We start from the raw sequence: 27,771 nt of genomic DNA, 5'->3' as shown, positions 1-27,771 counted from the left end.
CGTTAAACCCCATTTCACCTCACCTCACCTCCAGTTTGGTTACAAATATTTGTAAACTATGCAACTCATTCTCTGTTGGAGACATTAACTAATCTCCAACTGAGATTATTGTATATACATGAATTAATATCACCACTGGTCCAATATATTTGCCCTAAATGAATATTTAACGCCAGATCAGAATGTTCTTTCAGTTTTCTTTACAACATTCTAACCAAACTAAGTCTTGGATAAGTAAACCTGGTGTAACCGTGATCCTGACTGAATAGTTATTTATTATGTAAATGTAAATATGGCTCGTGTAACCATCACTTGTGGATTTGTTGCGAAAAAAGAGTCTAAGTTAAATGTTACCAGCAATGAAACGAGTGCATTGTACTGCATAGTTTGGGTTTCAAGAATAAAACACTTTAATACACCTTTTGTTCCTTGGACAAGTACGCCTATATGTAGCTCACATGACATGGGGGAATGGTTGCCTAGTCGTTTAAGGTACAGTTCGCTGTACCAATTTGTGGTTACATCTCTTTGGGTTTTCTTCCCACAGTCAACTGAATTTGAAATTGACACGTGGAGATTTCAGCAACCCATGCTCGTCGTAAGAGGCGAATAACGGAAGGGACCAAGCCCGGTGACTTGGTTGATGCATGCCATCGTGTCACAATTGCGTGGATCGATGCTGATGATATCAGTTACTGGATGGTCCGGTCCAGACTCGATTATTTACAGATTGCCGCCATATAGCTGGAATATTGTTCAGTGCGGCGTTAAACAACAAACAAAAAACATCCTGAAATAACTTAACTACTGTCCAAAGTGGCTTTAAATCAAACCTCACTCACTCACTCAATCTTGACGGGTATCAGTTAGAAGAGCTTCTGCTAATATGCGACGCTTACTCACACAAATAACATGCTTTGGAACACGTTTTGTCAGTATATCCAACAGACGTGTGTCGCTACATTATGTACGATTAACCAACAATGAGTTCTTTTTAACTTTTGCTTTTGCTAATTCGTTTTGTGATTTAATTGGAACAAATATTTTATGCAAGTTCAATCATGTCATCTGGAAATACAGGTGCAATTTGGTGTTATGTTTCAGCAGCAGCAGCAGAAAGTCGCCTTTGTGTGTTTATAATACGTGTATATCGATGTGTTTTCTATTGTGTTAGATCGTCTTCGTGGTGCAGTGGATAAAGCGTCTCTATGTAGAGTGGAAGTTCGGTGGTTCGATCCCCGGCCGCGGAATATCAGAATACGTTTAAAGATGGTATTTGTTGTTTCCCTGTCTGGCGCTCAGATTTAAGGTGATAAAACAAGGTCTCGTCGGCTTGAAGTCAATATACTGTGTCTGAGAGGGGTATTCATGTGAAACTCCGACATAGTACCTTGGTTGGCTGCATACTTTAAGAAAATGGGGGAACCTTAGCAATCATCATTAACCGTGAACTGATCATCAACCCATGTTTGTCCTAAGAGGCGACTAACGGGATCGGATAGTCAGGCTTGCTGACCTGGGTATGCATGTCATCGTATAACAAATGCGAAGCTCGATACTCATGCCAATCACTTGATTGTCTGGTTCACAGACAACTAGACAACTTGACCGCCGTCAAACAACAAACACACAAACAGGTGATCATCATGACATGTTTCACATGTGTTCATATGAATGAGACCGCCTCCGTGGTCAAGTGGAAGGGCGTCTTCCCGGGGAGCGGAAGGTCGAGGATGGTTCCCAGGCCGCGTCATACCAAAAGACGTTAACAGAGTGACTGAGTGAAAATTTATTGTCACATCGGCAATATTTCAGCCATACAATTTAGACTATCATGATCAATGCGACGTATGTTTAGACTTTCTAGAAAACCCTCCAGCAAAGGATAGTGAAATAACTAGAGTATAACAGCCATATTTAAAACTAGTATGAAACCATAAAACGATAACACCATACATAACAAAACATGATAACAACGAGCTAAAGATCGCCTGCAACCAAAGTTAGGCCACCAAACTAGGGACCGTGGGGACTTACGGTACTTCTGCTTCATGCACAATTTCCCAGCAGGATTTACACCGCCGGCGAGTACAGTCAATTTTAGCTATCAATAAAACTAACAAATATACTACGAACAAAAATTGGGTAGGCCTGAATGTACTTTGAAGGACATGGAAATTACGTGTCCTCTCAGGGAAACAATTCTTTTAACATACTTTAACCACCTTCAAGAATACACCCACTAGCCATTTCTGAACACACAATGCAACTAAGGAAGTATTATCCCAAATATAACATTTGTTACACTAACAATCTCAGTTGCAAATTTAATGTACCAATTTTAAAACGCTATTAATCATTTTTTTCAAACACTTCAATTTCCTTTAAAAAAAAACAGTAATTAAATGAAAACTAATACAATTTAAAAGATCGAGGATAGATTGTGTTTGCAATATTAATCCCTTGTACTGTCAAAATCAATACATGCCCATGCTTGACTGTGATTCTCTCACAAGGGATACCACCGTAAGAGATTAGAAGTAGTGACACAGATATGTTGAGTGCTGCTTTAGCAGCAGCATCAGTCTTTGTGTTACCAGTGATTCCAACATGACTTGGTAACCAACAAAAGATTATGTCGTATTGGCCAGAAGCGTTCATTATGTAAGTCAACAATTTCCATTAAAATTGGATGTTTACATGACGTGTTATGAACAGCCTGAAGGCACGAAAGAGAATTTGAAAACATTATAAACGTCTTACATTTTTCCTGTTTACTGACATACTTTACTGCTGTTAAAATGGCATTTGCCTCTGCGGTGAAAATAGAACAGTTTTGAATTTGAATGAGATAGTCCTTGATCCAATGACAGGGGCGCTGGCGTCACCATCCGTGGATCCATATGTAAATATACAGTTGTAAGTACCATATGTTTCCTAATTCATCGTTTTGTTGTTGATGAATTAGTTGATTTGTTTCAGATTAGTTTTGTTAATGTTAGGTCTACCGCTGGTATTACAAACTGCCATGGTGGAGAAGACAAATTCCGAGTCGGAGATATAATTGCAAAGTCAATATTAGCATCGGGAATGACAGGTTTTATTCTTATTCCAAGAGGTGGAATATGTGATGTTTTCTTATTGTACAAGTGCCCACGCTGAAAAACACAGTCATATGCAGGATTAGATTGATTAGAATAAGGTTTTGTGACATATTGCAAGGCTAAGTTTAAGCAACGTTGCTTCAGGCATGGGACATCAGCTTCCACATATAGGCTATTGACGTTCTGAAAGCACCGAGACAAAGCCTTCAGGCCTTGATGGTGAACTGTATCCAATAATTTCAATTTACTTTCACAGGCCCCACCATAGACGATGGAGCCATAATCTTGTTCAGAGCGAATAAGTGATCAGTACAGTTGAATTTTTAAATGACCTAAGCAAATCAAATGTTTGATGTGAGGTAAAAAAGTCAATACAATTTGTTTTTGATTTTCTTTTATTTAAACAAAACTGTAATTGCATTTCGATAGTATGCATATTTTTACCACGACGTGAAATGTTAAAATCATCCACAAACAGTGGTCCATCTATGGAATCGTTTAAAACCTTAGAGAGGTTATATATTTTAATACAAAACAAAGTGACAGATCAAATACTACCCTTAGGAACCCCTGATCCTGATGATAATGATCAGAACTTGACATTGTCTCTCTCATAAAAACTTGGATATTCTTAACGAAGGATTCCAATCCAACTAAATGGTTAATGGTACTGCGATTCTTACGAAAACCACATTGAATATTTTTTATTTAATTATTGGATACGTTGATATTGTTGTGAAATTCAAATTTCCATGCAAAGGTCATGGCGTGACCATCCGATTGATAGAATCGGCCAGTTCTACCACCCATCTAGGTGAAGTAAGTGTCGACGTGATGTGTTTGGCAAAAGGATAACCGGTTCCAGGCTCCATTGCTCTCAACAACACGACTCCCGTCCCCCATCGACACAGGGGCACAACCCATCACAAACGGGTTGCCGAATTCAGTCGCAATGGGGTGCTGGGGACACATTCTACCCCGGGTCCACATGGGGAGACGTAAAATATGGTTCTTGTTGTTACCCTGCCTGACCCTCGGCATTTAGTGGCTAAAACAAGGACTGGTCGGCTCGGAATCGGTATACAGTAAGTATACAGTATCTCAGTGAGCTAGCAGTATTAATTTGACATTAATCCGGACTAGTACAAGCAGCCACACACACGCGTACATGCACGTCGATATTTAAGTGCAATTATCTTGAACGTGACGTTGAACCCCACTTCACCTGACCACACTTCATATGAATGAGAATATATACAAATTGTGTCTATTTAACACTTGCCTGTTTTGGACGCAAATGTAGTTCTACGTTCGCCTAAATTTAGGGTGTCAAAACGGCTGGTTATCAGAAATCGTTCTTTTGCTATCATCTGTCATAATCCTGGATGGAAATGAGACTGTATTACTTGGCCCCAGAATAAACGACGTCGTTATATTCTGCATTGTTCTAATCACGTTTTACATTCTTGTTTCTAGAGTCACGTAAACAGTGTATATTATCAGTGGCAAAACAGAAAGAAGCTTAAACAAGACAGTATTCTGAATGAATCGATGTACATTATTTTCTTGGTGTAACATCCACTCACCCTGAATAGAAAGATTGTCCACAACCTATTTGACACAGACATCTCTGTGGACATGAGCTACAGATTGGTAAACACCTTTAACTCTTGACAGTAAACATGTATAGTGATTTATATTTGCACACCAGGAATTTATTTAATATCTTCCTAATTACGCCTCCACACATAAATACCTTTTTTTTTATGTTTCGGTACATCGTATAAAATATTGAAAGCCTTCCATTACAAGAAATCTATTTTAGTCTGATGGAACAACGGCATTAAAATGAAAGTATTGACTAAAAAGTATGTTTCCTGAGGGATTTCAGATAGATAAAGAGATTTTCTCTTTACTGTATTCTGATATACAAAACATGCTGAAGCATTTGTCATTCATACCATTTATAGTTCTTTGTATTGTCACCGAATCATTAAATCTACCCTTGTTGACTCCAGTTAGAGAATTAGTGACCCGACTATTTCATTCTCTTCTTTTTAATGGCATACTTAAACCTTCTATTGACGTAATGTTTCTCCTATATGTTCGCAACCTTATTCATGTGTTGAAAATGTTTTTGTGACTATGACTTTCCAACATTAGAGGAATGAATATATGTGCACTCGGATATTTCTCATGTATTTGTGATCATTTTTGCCTCCTCAATAATTGTACCTAGCTTGTTTGTAAATTTTTAGTGATACCGTTTGATAGTGTATGTTTAGCGCTTCATTTTTATACTTACATCTTCAGTATGGATATAGTTGTTAGTTTGTTAATCCTGATTTCCCCATGTTTAGAAACACATATTGGCTAAGCACCCTAGTCTGTTGTATTCCCTGGCTGTCCAGGAGAGATTGACCTCTCTGAGGTCCGTGCGCTGTATATATAAACGTTTTTCAAGATCTTGTGTCTTTACCTCCCAGGATTCGTTAGGTCGTTTAAAGGGTCAGTTTGCTTCTTGGTGAACTTAGTAAGTGACTACGGGGCACTTTTGATCTTACCCTTGATGTATTGCCCTAAACTAACCAAATAGAGTTTCCAATAGAGTTTTTCAACCTTCCCGTGATTGTCTAGCTTTTGGGGAATATTAGTTTTTCCTTGCTCAGTCAAAGTGACTGAATCTTTAGTCTATTAGACTCGTTTGATATTCAGACGTCCTCGTCTATTTGATAGCACATGCGACTTATTTTAGGGATAGGCTCTCGGTGTTTATTTCCCATTATTTCTCCCAGCCGAGGTTATTCACTCATTTGAGTGTTGGGTTAATTAACTCGGGAGTTAATTGATCGCAGCCGACTAAATTGGCTGTCTACGCATCTGATCGGTATCTTGTTGTTTTATCTACTCTCATTCTATTTCTGTAATACAGTTGCTTAGCTAAGCCACTTGTGTGTTTGCTCTGATTTAATTCATCAGAGATCATTGTCAGCGCAGATTGGGCGTATTTGATCCTTTTATTGTCATATATCAGTACAAATAGCTGTAATTAATAAACCTGTGAACCTATTTCCACGTTTTCATGATTACTTTAGTCTTTTTTAATGACACCACTGATCATTGGCGCACAGCTCCGTGACAGTTTCGTCAACATCGAATATTAGTAAACTCTTTGTCGAGTGTGTGTGTCTTTCGTTCTTGGTTATTGAACCAAAACAGGAAAACTTCGATCAGCTAGATTACTGTTTGTTAAATTCTTCTTTCAACATAGGATCGGATTTTACCCAAAGTGATCCCTGTGATAAACATGTACTAGGGGCAGAATACGCTCACCCATTTGCGAACACCTGCTATCATCGCTGGTTTTACGGAGTGTTTCGACTGTCATATGGGACAGAAATGGGCAAGTAATTTAGACTTTTTCTGTTCAGCTCATATCTTAGCTATGCTTGGGTTTACCAAGATGTTGGATGTATAGTTAGTTTTCTTAACCTTTTCCAAGCCAGACTATAAGATATGTACAACCAAGAATGAAACTAAATATTGTCAATTGGTACTAGTTATTATGATTATACACTTTTTAAGATAAACATAGGAGCAGTGAAATATTTAATAGATTCGACCTTGTGTACATTTGCTACCGATTTATTGCTCGTGAAGATACAACGCTTAATTTTAATACCGGGAGACATCGCAAAATTCCAAAATCTGAAAGTGATGTAGATATTGTAATCTAAACAATATCGAAGATCTTTTAACTTCCGGTCCGGTATACCGCGAAAGGTGATAGAATGTGGATTGCCTAAGAGTCGGACCGGGCCAGCGGGTAATACTAAAAATGGATTGCAGAATAATAAAACGAACCGTGCATATCTAGGCAGATCTCAGTTGCCCGGAAACGTATAGTTTTGCTCATTTAGTTGAGTTTGAACCAAAATGCATCTTCAGCATTGTAAAAAACTGGTGATTATAGCTACACACCGATAGTCCTCGTAGAAAAATTTGTGTCTTGACTGTGTCTTTTCTTTGATGAGAAGGTTTCTCACCGACCTTAGCGTGTAGGGGTGTGATGTCCTGGACAGGAAATGACAGACTGAGTGTTTTGACTACTCATCTTTCACTAATTAACGTGTTTGGCATCCCTAATTAACCTTTACTAATTCATGTTAAACCATCATAGGATGTTTTCTGCAAGTGGATATTCGTGAATGTCATAGGGCTGACACGACATGTGTCAATAACTGTCAAAGCGCTTCTAAACTTACAACACATACTTTACATCTATTGACTAGTGTTATATCTACCTATATACCATTTTACAGTGTCTCAGATATCTGTACTTAACGAAAACAAGGTTCTCAAAGTGAAGCCCTTTTCCCTCTACATTCTCTCTATCAGAAGTGTTTGGCTTGTGTTGAGTCCGACTTGGCCCGGGCTGTCAAAATCAACTTTAAACACACAGATATATCTTCAAATATGTTTACATGTATAGATTAGTGTAATATCTACCTACATACTACTTTTTATGTCACAGAGTATCGCATTTAAAGAAAACTGGTCCAAGTTGGACCGAACACTTGTGAGACTTTTGAGAGTATGAGGAGAAGAGGTCTACTTTAACCAACGTGTCTGCTTTAAACACGATGAACAGTGACATTATAAAGTGGTATTTACTTGGATATTGTACTATCCTATAAATGTAAACACTATGCCGACAGATTGAAATTTGTATCACGACAGCTAGAAGTCTTTGATACGTTTCAAATACTATTTCGTTTAACGATTGCTCTAGATGTTACCTAGATCAGCGACGCTTACACACAGCTCCACTTTCTGGTTTTCAAGCGGTTTACTCCGAATCACTTAATTATGGTGCACGTTTTGGGTTTGTGATTGTTCATTAATGTCATGTGTGTATGTTGCATCAATAATATGTAGGTATGGTCGCCGATAATGGAGTAATTAGCCAATCAAACTTTGGCAGGTCTTGGCCCGGCCCGACCCGACTTTTAGGCAACCCCATAGAATGTTATGGAAACTTCTTTAATGTTTTAGTACCGTTAGACTGGTGAGCGCACTGTTCAGACATTTCCAGTTGCTTGTTAGGCTGTATATAGTGGGACAAGAGCCCATCTCAGACGCTTGACCACTGTCGCCGCTGGGTGAAAATATGTCAGTGTCACTGATTTTTGCTATCACCACTTTTCAGTAATTTGTATTGATTTGTGAACCTAGTTAATTTTGTAATAATTTGTTGATTGTATACCGTTTGTTGGTTGGTCGTTGGTTGATTTCACACTAGGTTCTTTTACGCATAGATTTCTGGGTTAACATATTGTTTCAATTTGGAAATCGTCACACGTAAAAGTATCATTTCACCTTTACATGTCTGTCCATAACACATTTTCGAAACCAATAGATACCAAACATATATGTAATTCGACCGACAGTCCAACAATTTATTCGCTTGATGGCAACCTAAACTTATCAAGATATAAAATCTGTCAAATATGCATTCAAGAAATGTTCAGAAATCAAACATGTGATTCTATTTACATTTCATTAATTTGGGCCTATGACCTTTTATACAAGATACATTTCAATTTGGTAGTGATTCATACACACATGCTCATACTATAGTCGTAATAGTAGAATCGACTTGTGAATATAGAATGGGTTTTGTCCGTTTTATTGCAGTTTTGAAAATAGACGAATCCACAGACTACGTCGAATGTGACAATGTGACTGCAATACTACTCAGCTGTTCAAAAGTTGGGTGAGTTAGAATAGTTGCTAATAGTTACCAATGTGAAGCAGTGTTTCTATATATCATGTTACAACTGGTAATGTCTAATACATTCTCAGTTTGGGGCCCAATCATTCTAAGACGCCGCACTTCGGTGTGCAGAGTTGCCTCCACATCAGTTGGCACATCAGAACCTATGATCGAATCCCGTTTTCCCTCAATTATGTTTCTAGGTTTATCAACACCACACCCGTGCTCGTCGCTTTCACTAAAGTAGTAAAGGTCTGACGGGCTTTCCTCTGACATGAAGCTAACACCCCGTGATATAACTGGAATACTGTTCAAAGCATCGTTGTACCCAACTCACTCACTAATGCAGATTAACAGTAATGTTAAGATTGTATCTACTGTATGATGAGTGAGTGAGTGATGAAGCTAGATATGTAGTAAAGATAAGGATTAACAGAATTAACATGACTTATTACAATCGTCTATTGCTTCATTAGCTCTTCACAGACAGCCGAGATGTAAGACCCTTGTATTTCTTTTGATCAAAGATCCACCAGCAAAACTTGCCTAGACATCATATTCAGTTTGCCAATCCAAATCCTCTCAACCAAACATCAGGACTTTACAAGGAGAAAACTCGCAGGGGTTGTAGAAATCCGCCGTCTGAAACCTTTTCATCTAACAGGTTCACTTCTAGTTTATAAATGTACGTATGCTGTACGAGTGCTGTGAATTCAGTGGCTATTCTGAACATGCATTTTTAACAAGTAAAACTGACGCAAGTCTAGGTCATTGTCAATTAATTATAGAAAATTTACGTATCAAGCATAACAAGGTTAAAATCGAAGAAATTCTTCGAATCTGTTCATTTCGAAAGAAGAAACAGATTCAAGTGATTTCTCAATCGCATAATCGTTGGGTTTAGGGCCGTCAGCCACAGGTGATTAAGTGACTGGGTGGTGCGCATTAGAGAAAAACCTGCAGGACCAAAACATCGTTCATCAATGAATGGTATTTAGGTACGACAGCAAAGCGTCAGGCAGTTGCCTTTATATGATGACATTTTGAGTTTGATGCCTTGTGTGTGCAGGATTGGTCGTCATTTTGAATTCAAGCATATCAAGACTATCCAGGGTTTTGTCACTTTTATTTTGGGAATGGCAACATCTGGATACAACCTTGATCAGATAAATGTCCTGACCTCAACCCATTTGAACATATGAAGGGTTAGTGAGTATAGTTTAACGCCACGTGTAGCATGCTCCAGCAATATCATGGCGTGGGACACCAGGGGAATCGAACCCGGGTCTTCGGCGTGACGAGCGAACGCTTTAACCACTAGGCTACCCCGCCCCTTGAACATATGATGTGTGAATTAGGTCCTTGTGTGCGCAATTGCTACAACGTCTCAGAACTTAGACTGCTATCACGTTCCCTGGGGTGAGGTGTGCAATAAATGGATTATAAAGTGTTATCAAATAATGGGATGTTCGTATGAATATATAAAAACTGGTCATGAAGGTCATGACAGCTGACGGTGTCAGTATGTTTGCTTGTTTGTTGTTTAGCGCCGAACTCTTTAAATAATTGAGGATGGACCAGACAGTCCAGTGGTTGACATCATAAGCATTAGGATACGATGGCATGCATTAACCAAGTCAGCAAGCCTGACCACCCGATCCTGTTAGGCTGCAGAAGACAATTCTAACCCGGATCTTTATGGGAATCGGGGTTTGTAGGTGAACATATATTTACATTAGATTGGGCCATAAAAAGGCAATTATACACCAATCGGAGTATTCACGTATCCGGATCTGTGTGTAACACCACTGAAACAGTGATTAGGCAATAAGAATCGGTTCAGAGTTGGGGGAATTGTCTTCATTTTGTACAAAAACTTTTTCAGCTGAAATTTCCAAACTGCTCTGGGCGTAAAACCTCGAATATGTTTCTCAACTGAAATATCGCCAAATGAAACTTATTAAACTTTGACAAGATTATGTGGTTTTTTTTAATAATCATTGAAGTAGTATAGACCTAGTAGTGAACTGACTATTATGGTTAAAAAACAAATAGTATTTAAAGGTATTTAACATGTCAATATAATATTTATTTAAAACATGCATGCAATATGGAAATGTACAACGTTACATCGTTGATGACGTTATACAGACCTAATTGTTGACCTCATGTGTAACGCCGTAACAATAGTTATGACATCAGATTATATCATTGTGATTGTGTCTAGACATTTTAAATAAAGAAAATATTAATTATTTCTTCATTCAGGTTATCACAACGCGTTGATGATGTAGATATTGTTTACTATCACACTGTTTTAACGAAAATCAGTACTGTCATGCAACAATTCTGACATTCGTCACGTAAAATAAGTATGACACACACTCATGTAGTTATCTCTGTGATCATAAAATTACGGTTTTTTTATATTAACAAAATATGCAGGGTCCAAAAATCCATGTAATGATTATTTATCTCCAGTGTAAACTTTTTTTTAAGGCTTCAAGAAAGATATAAATTATTGTTGTTGTAAACATGGCGTTTATCTTGATTGTGAACTTATTATTCATCAGCATGATTTTTGTAAGTATTTAAATGTTCCCATTCTTTGTTATTTTCCTATTACAAAAAAAAGGTTTCATACATAAAGCAACCAGCTTCGACCCTTTATATCAATCAATCAATCTTTATTTCAACTACTGAAAAGGCCATAGGCATATAGTACATTTACACATAAAGTAGCAATGGGTGCAATAGGAATTACATATATCGTAACTAAATATCACAAAATATCTATAATGCAGAGGATCTGATGTTCATTGCTTGGTATATATACATTGCAAGGTATTTTGTGACTGTTTCATATCATATTGAGATGACATGAGGATATAAAATGTGTCTATTCTAGGATTCAGATAAAAAATATGTATGTATGTATGTATGTATGTATGTATGTATGTATGTATGTACTGTATGTAGTCTTTTCTGATATTTGCATACAATGGACAGACTAGCAAAAATGGTATTCATCTTCTATCTCTTGGCAAGTACAATATTTACCCAATCTGTTTTCCCTTGATACCCTTTTTCTATTAGAAGGTCATGAGAACTACATCCGAAACGGGATAGTGCTGTTTGGAATTTCTTAACATTTATATCCAAAAGGTATTTTTCGTTAAGAATGAATGATTTAAAACAGGTGTAATGCTTTAACTTACTGTGTAAACATAGTGAAAAGTACCACTTTTGAAAACACATTTCTTTTAGCCTTTGTCTTAAATTATATACGAAACGATCTGGTACTGTTACATGTTGCTCTCTCCAAATGTAATCATACCCGCAAGATTGGAGTATTTTTTTACACCCGAGGCCCAGTTATTTTTACCTCTGCTATCGTAAAGAATCATCATGTTATAGTATTTCTTTGGGAATATGGTATTTTAAGCAATTCTATCCAATGCTTTATTACTTTTATGTAACTAAATATATACATTGGGTGTCTTCCACATTCCCCGTAAACTGTAACATTTAGAGTGTTGATATTTACTCCTAAAAATATTTTACACGCAAATAGATGTTCCTTCTCTATTGTTTCGTAGTTTTCTAGACCCCATGCTTCAGCAGCATAGAGAAGAATAGGACTGATCTTAGTGTCGAAGATCTTGGAAAATGTTTCATAGCTAACATTTCCAAGGGGTTTCAGGTTTTGTAAAATGCCCATTAAAATCTTTTATGACTTTCAGTGCATCTTTGTTGCCATGCAATGACCAAGTTAGTCGATTTCTAAAATGTACCCCCAAATATTTGTAACTTCTTACAAACTCAATTTTTTCACCTTTACATAACCATTTTTCTCGTTTTGATAATTTCCCTCCATTTATTGAAAACTATAACCTATGTCTTATCGATATTAACCTTCAATTTCCATTTGTTGCAATAGTACTCAAGTCCATTTATTAAGTTTTGAAGTCCAGATACTTTGCTCCAGAACATAACTATATCATCAGAAAAAAGGAGTAGAAAAAGTTTAATAGTTTCTGGATGGAGTTGGATGCCCTCGTTACAATTTTCAGATATTTGTATCGAAAGTTCATTTATGAAAAACAAAAACAGAAATTGACTTAGAATACATCCTTGTCTAACCCCCACATTACAATAGAAGGAATCAGATAAGGTGCTATTATATTGTTTCGAACACAAACCTTCACATTGCGATATATGCAACATAGTAATTTACCAATTTTTGTATTGATACCTTGAGATTTGCAAAGGGACCAAGACATGGTTCTGTTAATTGAGTCAAACATTTTAGCAAAATCAACAAATATTGCATACATTTCTTCTCCTTTTCGTGCTAAATATCTCTGTACAAGTATCTGCAATACAAATACATAATCAATTGTAGAGTATCCATGTCTGAAACCGGCTTGTGCTTCATCGATCTCATAAAAGGAATCGGCCCAAAATACTAAACCTTTGTGTATAATACTGATAAAAATCTTACTGAAAACACTCAAAAGAGTTATACCCCTATAGTTGTTGGTGACACTAGTTGATCCCTGTTTGTGCAAAGGAATTACAATCCCCACTGTCCACTGTGCTGGAAAGTAGGTCTTTTCAAGCAGAACGTTAAAAAGGATTTCAAGGTGGGGGAGGAGAATTTCGGACGAATGTTTAACAAATTCAGGAATCAAATTATCTTCACCAGCTGCTTTATTACTTTTTAACTTTGCAATGCTTTCTGAGATTTCATTTCTTGTTATAGGTTAATCAAGAATATCTGAAGTTAACTGACCAAAAGAGTTATCAAATGCATTCGATTCGTCGATATCAAAACATCTTTCATCGTTCTCTGTAGAAGTTGAAAACAGATGAAAAAGTTAAACCAATACTGTTTTGTGTATAACGAATTGTATTTAGCCCTTCAAGAGTGGTCCAAAATTGTTTGGAATCGCGTATACAATGTTCAAGTTTTTCCTGCTTCCCTTTGAAAAAATCTCTTTCTTTTCTCTGCATACACTATATATTTATTTCTAATAAAATTATACTCATAAAATGAGTTACTATCCTTTTTCAAACCACTGTTGACTAGATGTGTTAAAAGTACACACACTTTTCATGTCACTTGCTGCCCTGCACAAGGCCTCTGACATGTATTTAACACTTTCGTCTATATGGTGTAACACTTCGTCAACAGCCTTTTCTAATACAGAGTAGCATTCACTGCTCAACAAGTTGTTCATAAATTGGTCAGCTTTATCACTGACCCAAACGAATTTGGAAGCCTTCTTATTACCATGAGCTTGCACGGGTTCAGTCTGCACAGAAGTATGTAAGCTAGCCATGACAGGAAGGTGACAGGATTCCGTGCGTGATACAATGTTGAAATTACAGCATACGTCAAACAACCCAAATGAACAGATTATGTAATCTATGACGCTAGCACCTTGATTGCCAATAAACGTATTGTCTCCAACTTCTGAGTCTGACCCACATCGTCCATTCATGATATGTATATTTAAGATACTTCATAAATTTATCAAACTTTTTCCAAAGTTGTTTAACACATTATTGTACCATGTTAAAATGGTCGAGTAGAAAACTATACACTGAAGAATTATCAATTTCTAAACATTCAAGAATATAATCTCCAAAAAAAGCCGGTGTCCCGGTATAAACTCTCCCCCGTACAAATTCTCCCCCGGAGAATCTGTTCTGAAATAAAATCTCCCCCGGGCGGATATGTTTCGCGCCCCCCTCAGTATAAAGTCTCCCCCCTGATTATTCGGTTTGTTGCAATGTCTTTAAGTACTATATTCTTTAAATAGTTATCTTTAATGAAAGGAGGGTTACTTTAAAAAATAGATTATGAAATATGGTCATAATCAATTGATATTTCAGCATATTTTGTTTGGTAACTGTACCTTCCATCCTAAAATATTTATAAGACATAATCATACCAAACAAATTTGAATGAAATGACTTAATGTAACAAATACATGTACGGTTACTGTTGTAACAGAATTCAGAAATCTTATTAATCCTCGCAAACATTCGGTTTTAACACTAACTACGTAAAAACTGTCAATATATCCACGCGCGCCTCCAGCTCAGGCTGTCCGTTATACTCTGATTTTAGATCTAAAATATATTCCTTAATACAGTCTACGATATGAAAATGATAATAATTCAGTATCAGGGGTCATTTAAACTTGCAAAATGATTGACATGCCCCATTATAGAGCGAGGATTGGGCTGTTTTCCCACCCGATTGACTGATATTACAACATTCGCATGGTTTAGAACGGTACAATGAATTGTAAAGCACTCAAATTACACTAATACGCGATATTTCATAAGAAAACATCATATCTCCGTTAAAACATAAAACCAAAATTTATGAGTCTACATAGTGATATAAGACTTTATCACTGTATCCAATTCCAAAATTTTATATATAAACTTTCGGACAGTTCATTTCAAAATTCTTCAACCTTTAATACATCACAGGATTTGTAGCTAAACGACGGGAATCTACAGTCTTGACTGTGTGTTTTCTTTGATGAGAATGTTTCTCACCGACCTTAGCGTGTAGGGGTGTGATATCCTGGGCAGGAAATGACAGTGTTTTGACATTAATTAACGTGTTGGACATCCCTAATTAACCTTTACTAATTCATGTTTAACCAACACAGGATGTTTTCTGCAAGTGGACAATCGCGAATGCCATAGGGCTGACACGACACGTGTTAATAACTGTCCTAGAACTTTTAAAGTTACTAAACACTCTTTATACCTAATGACTAGCATATAAACTAAACATCGTCTCTATCAGAAGCCAGCTAAACAACCAAACAATCAAATTTCAAAAACAAACCAAATTCTTAGGACTTATTTTCGATGAACATCTCACCTGGGATGCTCACATCCAAAACCTAACAACTAAATGCAGTAAAGACCGAAACACCCTAAGATGCCTAACTGGCTCTAACTGGGGAGTTTGAATACTATTCCTGTTGTTTTTTCTGAGTTAAGGGAGAAGATCCATTTGTCAGCCTATTGTTGTATTTTATTTAGTTATTTTTGGAGTAAATTTTGGGCCATTTTAATGCTTTTAATGCTTTTAGTGTGGATCATCCGCGAATTTGGATGTGTTTAGTTTAGGGGATAGGCCATCGAATAGATCGTTTATCATTATATTGAAGAGGGTACTGCCCCGGGGAGTGCCATTTTCTAGGGGACATTGGTCCGATAGTGTTTGGTCTATACCAACGGTTATTTTACGATTGTTTAGGAAGTCCTGGATGTAGTTTATTATCTGACCTTTGAGTCATAGTTTTTAAAGATTTTGTATTAGCCCGTAGTGCCATACTATGTCGAAAGCTTTAGAGAAGTCTAAGAATATGCCTGTGGTATATTGTTTATGTAGTTGTCCTCTCTTAATATCTTGCTCTAGTCGGGCGAGGTTATCTAGGGTTGAGCGGCCAGGAGTGAAACCGCTTTGATCTGGGTTTAGTGCCTCAAATACAATCACACTGCCTCCCAATGCACATACCCTAAAACTAAATGTAAAAAATGCGCACAAACAGACTGCCCAGGCACATGCACACCCTGGTGCATCCACTGCAAATCCATCCAACACACTTCACTTTCAAACCAATGCCCACACAGACACACACTCACCCAGCAGGCAAACAAACACATAAACATAGACGCGGCCAAAATCCAAACACGAAAATTTGCTACACCCGCATCCAAACCACTCCTCCCTACACCACACCCAAACACCATCCCACAAACAAACACCACACCCATAACCGACAGCTCTGTCTGGGGCCCCTACCGAGAAACCGCACCCACCTCACACACACAAGCAGCCACTCAACCAACCACGAACCCTCCCACATCTCAACATAGCCAAAACATCAACCCCCGCATGCAAAACAAACCACAAAACGACCGCCACAACACGACCCTCATCCAAGCACCCTACAGCCCACATGGCAACAACACTCCCCCACAAGCAAGCACAACAACAAAACACAAACACTAAGAAATCCACAGCTACACCCATCCCGCAAACACCTACACAACCCTCCACATCACATGCCTCCCCTATGGAAACTCAAAATGCTAAACCTAATCTAACCGATGACTAAGATTTCCTCCACTGCTGAGGAAACAATAGACACTACTCCAACTAAAACAAACCAAACTTCCCTCTCAGCCTCAAAAAGGAAGAAAAAACTAAACCGCAAAACTCCCCAACCAGCTAACACCCAAAACCTAAATAACCTCACCTTACTCCTAGTATACATGCATAGTCAAAACTCACCAATAGCTAGCATGAAATCCTTCCACAAAGTAGCTTTCAATCTAAAATTAACCCATCTTCCCTTCTTCCTCTTTAACCTCCATCTAAAAGAAGTCACGGAATAAAATAAAAAATAAAAAATAAATCACCCATCACCCGAACCCAATAATGGAAGGACTAAATATTTTTCAGTGGAACGCCAACGGACTCACCTCCCACGGCCATGAACTAAAAACTAAATTTAAACTAAATAAAGGCCCTCACATTGCTTGTATCCAGGAAACCAAATTCTCAAAAAAATCCAAATTTACACTACCTAACTACAACTCAGTTAGAACTGACAGAGCTAAACCGAAAACAAGAAGAGCCGCAGGAGGACTAATCATATTTATCAGGGAAGATATAAATTACGAAGAAATAAAAATAGACACGCCAAACCTAGAAGCCAACGGCATTAAAGTCACATTATATAACCGAAAAATAAACATCATAAGTATATACCACTGGACTGAACAAAAAGTCCAACCTGAGGATCTAAACAAACTACTCAAAATAAGCGATAAATCTACTATATTCCTAGGAGATTTTAACGCTCACCATCCTACATGGAGCATAGATGATAAAATTAGATATTCATTGCAAATTAATTTCCAAATGGATAGAAACAAACGACCTAGTACTCCTAAATAACAACCAACTCACGAGGTACGATAAGATAAACCAAAAATGTCGGCTATCGACCTAACCATATGCACCGCAGATCTAGCTCAAAGTACTCAATGGGAAGTGCACGACGTCCTGCTAGGTAGTGACCACTTCCCCATAAACATAACCATAGGAAATACCAACGTACCAATCCAAACAGAAAACCAAGAACCAAAATTCCATTACAATAAAGCTAACTGGGACCAATTCCAAGATATCTGCAACGAAGCTAACTTAAACGAAATAGAAAATAATGGTCCAGAAACCTATTGTAGAAACCTAACAGACTATATAATAAACGCAGCCAAAACTTCCATCCCCTTCAAACATCTAAGACAGGCTAGACAAACCCACGGTACCATGGTGGAATGAGGAAATAGAACAGACTAGACGAAAACGTAAATCAGCCTTCAATAAAGCAAAACGCGACTACAAACATCTAAACATAGCCCACGAACTAAACCACCAGGTTAAAAAACTAGTCCAACTAGCCAAAAGTAGAGACTGGAAAAAATTCTGCGAAGGTATAAATAACCGTACATATGCCAGAACGGTCTGGCGCAAAATCCACGCCATTAGAGGCTTAAAACGACATAAAAAAACATTAACAACTCAACCAACCCCGCCCAAAAAGCAAATAATCTCGCCAACCACTTTTCAGCCGTTAGCAGTAACACCAACTTCAGCCAAAAATTCCAAGATAAACTTAAAACAAAAAACAAACCCACAAAAAAACCAAACAATAACAATCTAGAAATAAACCAACCCTTCACAATGGAGGAGCTCCTCTACGTAATCCAAAACAGGAAAAAGGGCACAGCCCCAGGATTTGACCTAACTTCTTACCAAATAATTAAAAATCTCCCGCTAAAACTACTCCAGGCACTACTCAAACTATACAATCTCATCTACCTAAACGAACAGGTTCCTACCCCCTGGAAACAGGCCCTAGTCATACCAATCCCTAAACCTAATACACCAGCTAATCAAGCTAACTCATATAGACCAATATCTCAACTTCAAACTTATGCAAAGTAATGGAATCAATGGCTAAAAATAGATTACAACATTACCTAACCCAAAATAACATTGAACTGCAAGGCAAGTATTTATAAAACGACCGGGGGAGGAAATATTCTGGGGGGAGATTTTATTTCGTAGGGTGGGGGAGAGTTTATTTCGAGAGGGGCGGAACTGTACCGGTATAAATTCGCCGGGGGTAGGTTTTATTCTGGGGGCGAATATATTTCGTGACACCGGCTCAGTACCCGTGCGTGCATTAAACTATCCACCTAACATTATATAATAATAGTTGCCGCAGTGGGAAAGAACATCAAGTAGCTCCTCTTGCAACAATAACACACCGTTACTACAGTTAGGTGACAACGTACTGTACCAGCGTGACGACTCTGGGTGAATATACACACATGAGTACACTACATCCTTATCTGTATTGAACATGGTTTTGTCTAATAACACAAATATTCCACTTTTACGGATTTTTGTCCATCTCACAAATTCTCAAAAAAAATTCTAATAAGAAGTAATATTCCACCTGAAAGGCGGCCGAAGTCAGATATTTTTTCTCCATGTTTTGTTATAACCTTAAAATCTGGAAATATGGATAGTAAGTCAATCTCTTTGGACCAAGATTCTGTCAATCCAATGATGTCGCATTTACACATAAAGCTTACAAAGTCACGATCATGTAATTTAGCCATCAGCCCTGATACATTCCAAAATAAAAATTGTACAACATTGTTGATAGTACAGTGGGGCTACATTGTGGGACACACATTACAAAGACATGTTTGCAAAAGCTTTTAACCAGCAAAATTTGCTTTGGTTTCTAAGTGATGCGTAAGTCTGAAAAGTGTAGGTTTAATGAATGAAACAAGTTCTTGCTCATGCTTTGAAGCCTTTGGAGCTTAGATCTAGAGTACGTGCCACTGCAAACGTCTTAGTACAAACACATTCTCGGCGATTGATCAAAAAGTTACAATTCCGCACAGCTCGGATATTTATTTTAAGCGTACTTAATATAAAGCCAAACGATGAAGTAAAAAGGAATACACAGTTTGAAGGAGATGAATGTTCTTCAATAAAAACGCAAATGGGCTTTAATGCATTTGAGATGAAAGCATACTGAATATTGTTTGACGGAAAGTCAGAATTCCAGTGAAACATTTTTTGTGATTCCTGAAATTGTGAGGTCACACAGAACATTGAAAACGAATACTTTACAAAGTTATGTAATTGTTCTATTATGTCTATGGTCAAATTCCATTTTTATCATATAAATAGTCTTAGTATCGTGAGAACGGTTAAACACATAGTCACTCCATTATGACTTGGTTACTCCTTCCTTTCTATTACTTGACTACTCATTCCTTTCTACTAGACGCACATAGTCCTTCCATTATAACTTGATTACTCCTTCCATTCTACGAGAAGCACATGTTCATTCCATCATAACTTGACTACTCATTCCTTTCTACTAGAAGCACATGTTCATTCCAGTATGACTTGATGACTCTTTCCTTTCTACTAGAAGCACATGTTCAATCCATTATAACTTGATCAGTATTACTCATTCCTTGCTACTAGAAGCACATGTTCATTCCAGTATAACTTGACTACTCATTTACTTCTATTAGAAGTACACCGGCATTCCAGTATTACTTGATTATTCATTCGTTCACTTTCAGTAGATTTTTTCATGATAATGAAAAAGGTTTTGTCCAATTTCTACCAGCCATCGATGGACACTCCTCCCCTCCAACTAGACATGTAAACATCTTTCCATCAATACTTTACAGTGTTTACTCAGCCCTAGCTACTACTAGAATGCATGGAGGATATTTCAAGTGCCGAGATAAATATTTTGTTTATCTCATCGAGTGACGGGCAGGAAGGAGATATTTTCATAAGTGCCGTAGCTACAAGTGATAATATCTCTTTTTCCCCCGTCACGAGATGAGAGAAACATAATATTTCGCGAGACACATGGACTATCCTATTTACTATACACTCTTTGTGTAGTTGTCTACCAGAAAAAAAAAGATTATTTCATTACAAATGTAAAACCTTGAAACGGTCATGCTCCCTCCCTACGGTTCACCACCCCTTAAAATCTTGCAAAATATAAACAAAAGTATAAAAAATATTGTTACGGTCACTGAAATTCTTTTTTTATACATATCGATATGATTATATAAAAACTCAACTTAAGCAAATAATATTCTTGATAACTGTTGGAAACTAAAGAATACAGGCTGGTCAAGTAAAAAAAATGACTCTTTGCGAAACGAACAGTCTCGATTGACGAGTTAAATGAGAAATTTACAGTTTTTAACGAAACATTTTCGAGAATATATCAAACGGCAAGAAGTGATATTAACTCCATTAATGACTGTCTGTCATTATTTTGCCTTGTCAATGTGGCTTACAACGGGTTTGACACTTACGATAAAGGGAGACAATTAAAGGGGAGGTAACTCTTGTAAGACAATAGTTCCGTCAAACTATTATGTTCACTGCAGTGAAATATCAAGTGTTATTACCCACGTGGTGAAGATACAGGTGGTAAGATAATCATTCCGTACGTCACACGTGTGTCGTACAAGGTTGACCTTGTTTTATTCGTTTTGAATGGATAACAGTGACCCCTGTCACACCGGGACTACTTTTTTCATTCATTAAACATCACGAGACGTCATTCATTTTGCAACTACAAGGCAGAACTGAAGCAATGTCATGAGAGTGAGAGATATTTACAAACACTTTATTAAACCAAACAAGATAGTCACACGCATCAAATTCTGTTTGCATTCTATGTAAGTTATGCATAGAGCTTCTACAGACATTATATAATCGAGCTACATCCGTTTACAATTTACGACTACCGATCAATGGCTCGAGGGTACCCAAGAGCGTGACGCACCCAACCACTTTCGCAACTTTCAATTTGATTTAACGTAAAAGGATAAGCGTGGTGAAATGAATTAAACTATCTGGACAGATATTTAGACTTACTAGGGATGATCCGGTTGTGCCATCAGTTTCCCCTTCGTATTTTGTGACACTGTTTCGGGAGTTGTTTGTTCACGACTCCACTATCACATCGCTCACAGTGAACATTTCCGATACAAATTGTGAACAGTAACGTACATTCCCTTTCTCTGGCGTACAACGCTGTGAGTAGATGTAGATCACGGTTGTCTTTTCTTATTCCGGTTGTGACCTTGCCCTTCGACCGTTCAAGCTGTCACTGATATGCAAACAGACTTGGAGTTTGTTGATTTTCACGTCTTCAGTATAGGGTGGTACAGTTAACGTGAATGTATTTGGCGAACACTCTGATTTCCCTCTTCCAGGATGGTACGGACATGATATGAATTCAGCTGATAGATCAAGGAAACCGAACTATTTTGATTGCACAGACGGAACCCAGGCAGTGCGAGTGCGGACTGTTGGTCTGATATTCAAAGCGCGGCGCTAATGTGACGTTTCAAAATTTTCTTATAGGTGCCCTGTGTACTAACAACATGGCGCTTGAAGAAATTCTTCCAAAAGGATCTTGAGCGTCGGTGCTGTTTTGATTGCAAACACAACTGCAGGCGCATTTTGTGAATGTGTATGCATAGAAATGTCAACAATGTCCATATTTGGGCATATATCAATATTCATGCGCAACCAGATTTTGCAACGGGTTTCAGTTTGGTCTGTAAACGAACGAAAGTTGTTATGTATTTCCACTTAAATATATATTTAACGTGGGTGATAAATAAAATGCCACACTCATTCTCGTTAGATACCATTTTTACGAAACGAGTGGACTTTCTATGGTATCTGACCGAGCGTTATTACCTGTTTACTCACATATACTGGAGATGCATAGACATTCCAGTGTATCTTGTTTACCTATCCACTTACACAAGCCTATTATAGAGGCGTTCTACTATTACTTGTTTATTCACTTATAATGGACATATGCAGACATTCCATTATAACCTTTTACTGGCCATACAGAGGCGCTCAATTATTACTTGTCTACTCATTCCCTTATACACAAGTCAGAGTGTAACGGCTCTTTGCTTATACAATTGTTTGGCCTGAATAAAGTTATTTAAGAACAACAGATTTTAACTTTTAAAATCGATTTAAAAACATCGATCAAATCGCATAACAGCAACAAATATTATTTTCTAGCGACGTCATCGTATTTTATTTACAATTCTTGCATTCAACCAACTTATTGAAAAATTCTAAGGGAATGGTTCTAAATATTTTAGAACACGAATCTAATGTGAAAAGGCACGAGACAAAGGACAAGATCAACAACAATAACACAGAAAGGTGCCACGTAGGAAGTGAAATGTGGAGACTATAATCAATTGAAACAGTTGAACCAAACAAAACATCCAGTACACCTTTCAGATAATAAAGGGACATTTTCTATAATTTAGTCTTGACCTTTTCCCACAGTGCTCTTTTTGTTTTTCTCAAGGAGGAGAAGGCGCGATCTGTTCGATACGCAGTGAGAATCGCCAAAGGAGAACTGAACGAAATAACTGAAGTACACATATGTTATTAGTAGCAGTCTCCCGGTAAATACTGTCTTGAGGCGCCTAGACAGAATACAATACAAAGCCCTAATGCTGGCCACAGGCGCAGCGACAGGCACCTCACTAGAAGCACTACAAGTAGAAACGGGAGAACTCCCATTGAAACTAAGAAGAGAGCAGGCAATATTATCGTTCTGGGGACGAACATCAAACCCTTTGGTTAAAAAGATATGGCAAGACAAAAACGCTCGAGATGAAGCCCTAGCTCGAAAAAATCCCTCACTAAAGCCATCTGGGATATTAGTGCGTGAACTGATTCGAAGTCACAATTGCGATGACATTCAGCCTCCAGAAAGTCATTACAAAGGGTTACACCCTCCCTGGACTTTACAAACTCCCAAAGTTGACACTGCTTTAACATCAGAAGTCACTAAAAGAGAAAACCCAACCCTACTACGATCAGTAGCTATCACTAAAATTCAAACTACCTGGGACAGCTGGGCCCATATATACACTGATGGATCCAAGAATCCTATCAACAACAGTGCTGGTTACGGGATCCATATCCACAGCTCCAAACCCCAAGCACATTCAGTTCGCTTGCCTGATGGTCAGTCAGTATTCACGGCTGAATTGGAGGCAATTCATCATGCACTCAAACTCATACCGGAACTCCCGGAAGCAAAGGCAGTCGTCCTATCAGACTCGCTAAGTGCACTTCAGGCCATCAGTGGGAGAAACTCAAACTCCAGGCCAAACACAGTCAACAATATTCTATACGAATATACAAAACTATCGGACCAAGGGCAACAGGTGGAGCTGTGTTGGATCCCCTCTCACATAGATATTCATGGAAATGAAAAAGCAGACTCACTGGCGAAGCTAGCTCTAGACAAAGCGGATATAGAGCCTATTCCCTTTAGTAAACTAGAGATAAAAAGCAAAATCAAAGCCTCCATAGCAAAAAGATGGCAAGCCCAATGGGACGCAAGTAAGATCGGCAGATGGCTATACAAAATTCAACCCAAGGTCCAACAAAAGCCAAACTCATACTCAAATGAAAGGAAAATTGAAACTGCTATCTCACGCCTCAGACTTGGTCACAAAAAGCACTATGACAAGGTTTGTTCATCTTGCAATCAGGCTGAAACCATTGACCACCTGTTACTAGAATGTCAAGACCATGCCCCAGCCCGGGCTAGGTTAAAACAAGAATTGCAGTTAGATCCGCTATCTGTCATAGATCTCCTAAAGCCAAGAGATGCAATAGCGAAGGCCAAACTAACTCTATTTCTGAGAGATGGACAGCTGCTCGAACGTATATAAACAGAGCAGCCACGGATAAAAATGAAATCATATCAATATAAGAAAAAAGAAATCATATCAATGCAAAAACAGAAATTATGTGAACACCGAACTCACAATATATATGTGAACCCTTCTCACACACAGGAGTCCCAAAGAGGGACAGGTCAGCCGAAATTGCCTAGGCAGAAGGCGACCTCTTAAACACCTAATGCAACAACAACAACAGTCTCCCGGTAGCACGTGACGTTGTCAGTGTATGTTGCTAGGCGGGTTTGTTAGAATGGGATCTTCTCGATTTATGCGCCCGTTTGTTCGACAAAAACTGCATGTTACGTTGTACTAAAACTCAAGTGTGTGATATGTCTATAATTTTTACTTGTTTGTTTTCTCTTTTACGCCACTCTCAGCAATATTAAAAAAATATGAGGTTGGCCTGTTGATAATCCAGTTTGAATAAGACAACTAATATTTCTTTAAAGTATCGTTACACTGTTATGTGCACATCATCTTAGAAATAAAGTTGGCTGAAGTCACTTAATAACATATCAATCTATCGAGCTCTATGTCCCGGCGTTGCCACAATAATACAAGTTCCTGGTTACTGAGATGGTATCACCTTTCTGTTTTATTTTGTTTACTTACTCACTACAAAACTATTTTTTTTATTTAAGTAATTTGAGTTAGATTTTTAGAAGAGAGTACAATTTCACCTTGGTGCTCAATATTTTAATACTTGTTACCCACACAATATAATACATATAAAATGTCAAAACCAGAGACAAACCGGTCTCGATTATCCGCCGAAACAGATTCCAGTTGAGGTAAAAGGCAACATAACACACAATTTGCATAAAAAAAGTAAGTGTTTGTTTGTTGCCTGACGACACAGCAGACGTCCTGTCATGCGACGGCGTCTGTAGGTAATCAAGTCAACCAATAAGAAATCTCTACTAAAAGCATTGTTCATTGAAACTGGATCACACGAACTTACTGACAACTGAACGTGTTTAATATTTATGATGATATTGATTTTATGCCTTTACAGACTGCTCAGTCGTCTGATTGCGTACACAACAAAACACATATCACCTTGGTGTCCTTTTATGCGTATTGAAGTCAGTACAAAATAGTAGCAACAGAACCATTCCATAGTCATGAGGAATGTCTGCTAAAGGCTATTGTACGATTACGAATAATCATCAACATGTTTTTATGATTCACGGTCAGTTAGCGGTGATACCTGGTTTCGCTAAAATGTGAGCGTATCGTGTCCCGCCGCCGGTGTCACGAAATATATTCGCCCCCAGAATAAAATCTACCCCCGGCGAATTTATACCGGTACAGTTCCGCCCCTCTCGAAATAAACTCTCCCCCACCCTACGAAATAAAATCTCCCCCCAGAATATTCCCCCCCCCCCCCCGGTCGTTTCATAAATACTTGTCATGCAGTTGCCAATAGTTTTAATGTTAATTTGTTTATGTGTTTTTTTATTCATTTTTTTATCTCTTTTATTTTTTCTGAGTTATACATTTAGTTACTTGTGTGTGTGTGTATGTGTGTGTGTGTGGGTATTTGTTGATTTTTAATTTTTATTGATTTTGAGGGTGTGGAAGGGGGTGGGTGGGTGGGGGGGGGGGGTCCACCTTTCCTTTCGTTTTCATAATAATATATTTTTAAGTTGTATATAACGTATGAATTCCTTCTCAGATTACTTTATCTCAGTTCTATATGACGTACTATTTTACTTCTCTGTGTCGTTCTTGTTTTCTCTTCAGTGTGAGGTTAAACTGTATAATTTTTACTATTTTGATATTTTGCAATATGTTGTGGTCATCAGTTATGCAAATCAGTTTCGGTGTGTATTTTTAACAAGATGTTCTTCATTAATATTCACCGCCAGCCCCATTGTAACAATTACATGTACACTTTGCTTTGACGATGCCGGTTGATGTTTTCAATACAGGTGTTTTTGAATCTATTCTACATGCTAATCATTTCGGGAAGATGATACATATTTCTCTATATTTTGGGTTACTTTGCTTATAAGAATTATACATATAAACGTACGCAGTCTTAGTAGATTTTAAAGTAGATTTAATCAGTGCTGAATTAGATAGTTATGATGTTTTATGTTTAACAGAAACCTGGCTGCACCATGATATTCTAGACACTGGTATTACACTGATACCATTTTCAAATCGTAGCCTGTGTTAAGGAATATATTTTAGATTTTAAATCAGAGTACAACGGCGTGGATATGTTGACAGTTTTTATGTAGTTAGTGTTAAAACCGAATGTTTGCGAGGATTAATAAGATTTCTGAAATCAGTAACATCAGTAGTTCCGGTGTCACGAAATATATTCGCCCCCAGAATAACACCACTTTGAGCACTGTGCTTTCTTTAACTACCGCAATATGTGACAATAAAGTGGTATATAGGTAGATATAATACTAGTCGTTAGATATAAAGAATGTTTAGTAACTTTAGAAGTTCTAGCACAGTTATTAACACATGTCATGTCAGCCCTATGACATTCGCGATTGTCCACTTCCAGAAAACATCCTGTGTTGGTTTAACATATAAAGGTTAATTAGGGATGTCCAACACATTAATTAATAAAAGACGAGTAGTCAAAACACTGTCATTTCCTGCCCAGGACATCACACCCCTACACGCTAAGGTCGGTGAGAAACATTCTCATCAAAGAAAACACACAGTCAAGACAAAGGAATCTGTAATTAAAATGTGTAAGGTGTAAAAAGCTTTTACATAAAAGAGCAAAATACATGGGGGAGAGTACATAGCTAAAACCACCACACTAGCATACATACACGAAAATTGGCCAAATTGGTGTCACATTTACACGGACGGATCTTCAGATCCGACCTCCAAACACACAGGTTTCGGAGTCCATACCACACAACCAACTAAAACTACACAATCCTTCCGACTCCCAAACAACCAATCAATATTCACGGCAGAACTAATGGGCAT

The 27,771-nt window shown here is 37.8% G+C and overlaps 1 protein-coding gene across 1 annotated transcript in view; it reads right to left on the bottom strand.

Annotated features, from left to right (window-relative positions):
* LOC139454287 (uncharacterized) overlaps positions 1-27,771 on the bottom strand; it is an 82,013-nt gene that overhangs the window by 38,803 nt on the left and 15,439 nt on the right. The gene's annotated exons all lie outside the window — the stretch shown is intronic.

This window comes from Haliotis cracherodii, unplaced genomic scaffold (genome assembly GCF_022045235.1).
Source record: "Haliotis cracherodii isolate W230 unplaced genomic scaffold, xgHalCrac1.p SCAF_10, whole genome shotgun sequence".
Lineage (NCBI taxonomy): Eukaryota > Metazoa > Mollusca > Gastropoda > Lepetellida > Haliotidae > Haliotis > Haliotis cracherodii.
Note: the sequence above shows the minus strand (reverse complement) of the source record. Positions and strands in the feature narration are given on the sequence as shown.